At 39.2% G+C, this 6,000-nt stretch overlaps 1 protein-coding gene across 1 annotated transcript in view; it reads right to left on the bottom strand.

Moving 5' to 3' along the window:
* Positions 1–2,000: 2,000 nt before the first annotated feature.
* The window catches only part of LOC105498664 (abhydrolase domain containing 17B, depalmitoylase), a 72,332-nt gene continuing 68,332 nt past the window's right edge, over positions 2,001–6,000 (bottom strand). Inside the window, exon 6 of the mRNA XM_071077672.1 lies at positions 2,001–2,017. The gene's annotated coding sequence lies outside the window, so the exon portion shown is untranslated. The remainder of the gene's footprint in view (positions 2,018–6,000) is intronic.

The raw sequence follows: 6,000 nt of genomic DNA, 5'->3' as shown, positions 1-6,000 counted from the left end.
TTATCCCAAAGTTATGTCTTTTTTTTCTTCTTCTTCTTCTTCTTTTTTTTTTTGAGATGGAGTCTCACTTGGTCGCCTGGGCTGGAGTGCAGTGGCGCTATCTCGGCTCATTGCAACCTCCGCCTCCCGGGTTCAAGTGATTCTCCTGCCTCAGCCTCCGGAGTACCTGGGATTACAGGCTCCAGCCAATATGCCCAACTAATTTTTTATATTTTTAGTAGAGACAGGGTTTCACCATTTTGGCCAGGCTGGTCTTGAACTCCTTACCTCGTGATTCACCCGCCTCAGTCTCCCAAAGTGCTGGGATTACAGATGTGAGCCACCATGCCCAGTTCACAGTTATGTCTTATTCAATATTTAATAGCTTCAAAGATGGCTCTTCTTGATTATTTTCCCTCATTTTAACATATGCACCAGGCACAAGAATGGTCCCTGCTCTTGAGGAGACTGAAAATTTGGGGGGAATATGGATATGCCATTTGTTATATTTCTGGGCACATTGAGTCTGTTACCAGTTTTACTCTAATCTTCTCAGTAACAAGAAAATTGATGAGGTGTTTCCGAGTCTTTAACTGTTATGTTTTTCTTCCCAAGTCACGAAAATCAACCTCTCACTGTGTGATCCTTACTTTATACCCAGAATACTCCCATACACTTTCAATTAAAAACCTGGCGAACAGTTACTCCAAGTAAGTCTTTGTATACAGCGTGTAAGACCTTCCGGGAAGGTATACATTTCTCTTGCCCTTCTTTCCCTAGCCAGTCAAAAAGGCCGATCTGGAAATTGTCTGAGCAAAAATATATCAATCCATTAACTTTCCTTCCCCCAAGAACAAAAAAAATCAGAACAGCATCCTTTCTATGTCTATGTTTATTCTTCTTTTTTCCTTTTGTCTCAACACTCTTCCCTTATCCAAATAAGTTTTGCCACTTAGTATTTTCCTGGTGTTTTCCTCCCTGCCCCACTCCCACACCCCATTTGATTACAAGAATTTGAGAATAGTTTATAATTCTCAGGGTATGTGCAAAACACTTTCAGCATGTGTTCAGTTAGTTTTTTATCTTGTTCACAAGAGAAAATCTGGGAAAGCCTTTAGTCCCTTCCAAGACAGTGCGACTTGAATCTGATACGGCTGTGGCAAACAGTTTGATTTGAATTTGATTCTACTTTTTTGGCATCTTCTTCAGAATCTCTTTGTTCTCTGAAGTTGTGTTTAACAATGCTATGCCTTAGGCATGGTCAGGTGTGTTTGAATTAAAAATATGATGTAATTCAATGTCACACTGACATGATAGTGAAAAGGTAATGCCCTTGCATGCTCTCTTACTTTATTCATCCACCAAATTGAAGTCTGGCAATAGAAAAAAAATGTCTTATCTTGGCAATGTACCTAATACATGCTTCTTACAATATGTTTTCTGGGGTACTCCAAATTCCGTCAGTTAATTTAAATAAATAAAATCTGACTAGCCCCACCCTGTCCAACACAGCTGTGTTACAGCAAGTTGGACACTCTTTAACTTCTTGATGAATCCCAGTCAGTTATTTCTTGATAGATTTCACTTCTCAACATGTAATAGTAAGCATGACTTATTTAGCGATTGCTGTTTATTTTTATTTTCCAAGTTAGAATGATATAACAGCTTGGTAAAATTATCTATTGTTGACTTACTAGGGAAAAGTTTGAATGGGATTCACAAGGAGAGGGAAGAAGAGGAAGAATGAGAGAGATGAGGGGTAAAAGTGAGAGGTTAACGATGAAACACATGTTTTTTCATATGTGGAAAGCAGATAAAACAGCTATAGAGACTAGTATAGAACATAAGCAAAAGCTTCCTAATACAAATTAAGTTCCTTCAGCAGCAAAAGTGTTTCCTTTTTCATTCTTATCAAAAAGCATCAGCCAGGCATGGTGGCACACACCTGTAATCCCAGCTACTTGGGAGGCTGAGATGGGAGGATCACGTGAAGCTGGGAGTCCAAGACCAACGTGGACAACATAGCAAGACCTTGTCTCTAAAAAAAAAAAAAAAAAAAAAAAGACAAAAAACAATTTAAAAAGCACCAATCCTTTCTTAACAGGCAATAGAATAGCTGACTAATCCAAACACAAAATAGATCATTATGGTTGCACATGACATCAAGGTGAAAATATTTAAGAGCCTAACTGCAGAGGCTGGGTGCAATGGCTCACATCTGTAATCCCAGCACTTTAGGAGGCCAAGGTAGGAGGATCAGTTGAGCTCAGGAGTTCAAGACCAGCCTGAGCAACATAGCAAGACCCTGTCTCTAAAAAAAAAGAAAAAAAGAAACAAGGTTTATCTGCAACATTTTTGTATAAATCCCATTCCTCCCCACATCCTGTGATATCATAATGTAAGCAAGGTTCTACAGTCTCTAAAATGGAGTGACTCAGGGCCAAAAAATTTTTTTCAGATCTGCGTTTTCTTTTTAATTTTTTAATTTTTTTTTTTTTTGAGACGAGTCTTGCTCTCTTGCCCAGGCTGGAGTGCAGTGGCATGATCTCAGCTCACTGCAAGCTCCGCCTCCCGGGTTCAAGTGATTCTTCCTGCCTCAACCTCCCAAGTAGCTGGTATTACAGGCATGTGCTGCCATGCCCAGATAATTTTGTATTTTTAGTAGAGACAGGGTTTCACCATGTTGGCTAGGCTGGTCTTGAACTCCAGGTGATCCGCCCACCTCGACCTCCCAAAGTGCTTGAATTACAGGCATGAGCCACTGCGCCCAGCCCAGATCTGCATTTTCTTGAATGATTTATACTAGAGAGTTGACTGTTTTCCTGAGAATGCTCAGATTGAACCTTTTTGGAGAAATTCAATATTTTCTGGGTTACCTCACTTTCTCTATAGATATTCCACGGCAAATGATGTATCAGACCATTTTTTCCTGCCCTCACGTGCTGTTAGATTGTATGTGCTCATGGTACACAATATCATACTTAAATGAAGTGGTAAGGTATATTGAAGTGGAAGGTAAATTGCTTGCCCAATTTATGTCTTTACAGTTTAGATTGTCTTCTCATGTTATTTGTTTTCCCTTAAATTCTTGAACATGTTTATAACTGTTTTCTATCCCTTGCTACCTAATTTCATCATTTCTGTCATTTTTAGTTCTGTTCTTATGATTTTCTCCTGGATATGAGTTGCAATTTGCTGTTTTTTTGTATGTCCACTAATTTTTCATTGGGTGCTGGACATTATGTATGTGACACTGTTTTGTGTTGAGATTTTGTTGTCCTCTTTTAAAAATGTTGAAATTAGTTTTGGCAGGCAGTTGCTACCTTCAGATCACCTTGCTTCTTTTGAAGCCTTGTAAGTTTTATTATATTGAGTTTAGTGTTGCCTTTATCCTAGGACCAATATAGCGTACTTGTAAGGTATAAACTCTCTCAGATCCCCTCTGATGGCCATAAATATTCAGAAAAGTCTTTCTGCCCTGGGTGGACAGAATTCAAATGTCCCCAAGCCCTGTGTGAACTCTTCCTTTACATGCTGGTCTTGTGGAGTTTCACCCTATGCATACAGAGTGGCAGTATGCAGCCAAGAAATCAAGGAGGTCCTTGTGAGATTTTCTGAGTTCTTTCCCTGTGTAGTTTGCTCCCCTGCAGTTTTCTGCACTGGAAATGTTACCTGCCTCAGCCTCACCAAACTAGAATTTCTATCTCCTCATCCTAATGAAATGATAGTCCATTTGAGTTTTCTCTCCCTGTGTCACAGTCCAAAAATTGCCTCCAGGTAGCATTGCCGGATTTAACAAAGAAGAATACAACATTGTATTGTGTACATACTCATATGAAAAATTATTCATTATAATCTGAAATGTGTTGTGTATGTGAAATTTAACTAGATGTTCCTGTATTATGTCTCACAACCCCACCTCAAGACCGAAAGCCAGTTCAATTGTAGGGCTCATTTTAATTGTATCGCTTCTCTCAGGAATCAAAATGTTGAACATACTGTGATTCCAATGTCTGAAAACAGTTGTTTCATGTATGTTTTACAGTCTTCTAGTTGTTTATAGTGGGAGGGTATTTCTGTACCAGTCATTCCTTCTTGCCTAGAAATTGAAGTCCGTAGTACATCTTTAAATTTAAAGAAAGCAAGTAAACAAATAGGATAGCTGGAATTATTCAGGGAATCATTGAAGAAAATAATAAATAAACGCGTCATTTCCACTCATCCTGGGGTATGCTACATAGAATTGCCTGTTTGAGAAAGAGCTAAATTATAATTCAGAGCATCTGCCTTTAATTCAATATTCTCATTTGAAATCACCATTTCTCTTCTGCTTTATGGTCTCATCAGGCTTTAAATGTACCTTAGTTTCAGCTGCTCTGAAGGATGTCAACCTCTCTGGGAAGCTACAATTTATGCCTGGTGAATTATGTGCAGGTCACAGATCCAACATTGTTAGAAAGTGCATCCCTGGCTGGGGCACTGTGGCTCACCCCTGTAATCCTAGCACTTTGGGAGGCCACGGAAGGTGGATCACCTGAGGTCAGGAGTTCAAGACTAGCCTGGTCAATATGGTGAAACCCTGTCTCTACTAAAAATACAAAAATTATCTGGGCGTGATGGTGCACACTTGTAATCCCAGCTAGCTGGGAGACTGAGGCAGGAGAATTGCTTGAACCCGAGAGGCGGAGGTTGCAGTGAGCTGAGATTGTGCCACTGCACTCCAACCTGGGTGACAGAGCAAGACTCAGTCTCGGGGGGAAAAAAAAAAAAAAGGAAAGTGCATCACAAATATACCTTGAAAATCTGTGAAATGCAGGCATCTTCATATGAGAGACAGAGTTCATTTTATTTATATGAATAAGTACAATTATGACTCTCATATCTTGAGAAATTCAAATAGTGTTCATCTAACAATAGTTATATAGTGTGGTGGAAAGAACTCAGGCCTGGTGAGGATGAGAAGGCAACTATTATTTATTGAGTATCTGCTATATGTCAAGTGTTACACAATCAGTGGTGTGCTGAAGCTGGCCCGTGCTGGCTCATACAGGATTATGAGAAGCAGTGATTAGGAATTTCACCAGCTGGTTGCTAAACCACTGGTAGCTTGGAACTGGCCACTGGATGAATATTTACACCATAGAAATAACCAAATACTACAAATTAGGGCTTTTCCTTCAACCTCAAGAGTCTATTATTAAATATTTACCAGCTGGGCGAAGTAACTCACACCTGTAATCCCAGCACTTTGGGAAGCCAAGGCGGGCAAATCACCTGAGGTCAGGAGTTCGAGACCAGCCTGGCCAAAATAGCAAAACCCCATCTCTACTAAAAATACAAAAATTAGCCGGCCATGTTGGCACACACCTGTAATCCCAGCTACTTGGGAGGTTGAGGCAGGAGAATCACTTGAACCAGGGAGGCGGAGGTTGCAGTGATCCAAGATCATACCACTGCACTTCAGCCTGTATGACAGAGGGAGACTCTGTCGCAAAATATATATATATATATATATATATTTTATTTTTTATAAATAAATAAATATAAATATTATATTTTTTATAAATATATATATATATTTTTTTTTTTACCACCACTCCACCGTCACCTTTTTCATTATAGTTTATTTTCCAAACAAGTCTACAAGACGCATAATAGAATGCAAAGTCTAAACATAGAAAAAAACTCAGATTACATAAATAACAAGTCCACATTTACCCAGAGAGCAAGTAATGAAACTAATTCTATGTATATCCTTGTCTTTTCTACTTACGTTCTTATACCTTTGACTTACGCTAAGTTTTTGCCTTAATATTGTGTGGTCTTGGACCAAAACCTGACCATTCCCACCCTGCATTGTCCTTTCAGCTGTCAAGTTGGGAACGTGAATTACTTAATCCCAAGGTCTCTTTTGGATATAATAATCTCTGCTGTCCACTACCTGGTGCTTAAAAGTATGATACCGCCAAATTTGCTTTCTTCAAATCTCCACCATCAAGGAAATACAATAAAGAAAACGTG

The sequence above is a fragment of the Macaca nemestrina genome, chromosome 14 (genome assembly GCF_043159975.1).
Source record: "Macaca nemestrina isolate mMacNem1 chromosome 14, mMacNem.hap1, whole genome shotgun sequence".
NCBI lineage: Eukaryota > Metazoa > Chordata > Mammalia > Primates > Cercopithecidae > Macaca > Macaca nemestrina.
The sequence above is the reverse complement of the archived record's forward strand: the minus strand, read 5'-3'. Positions and strand labels throughout refer to the sequence as shown.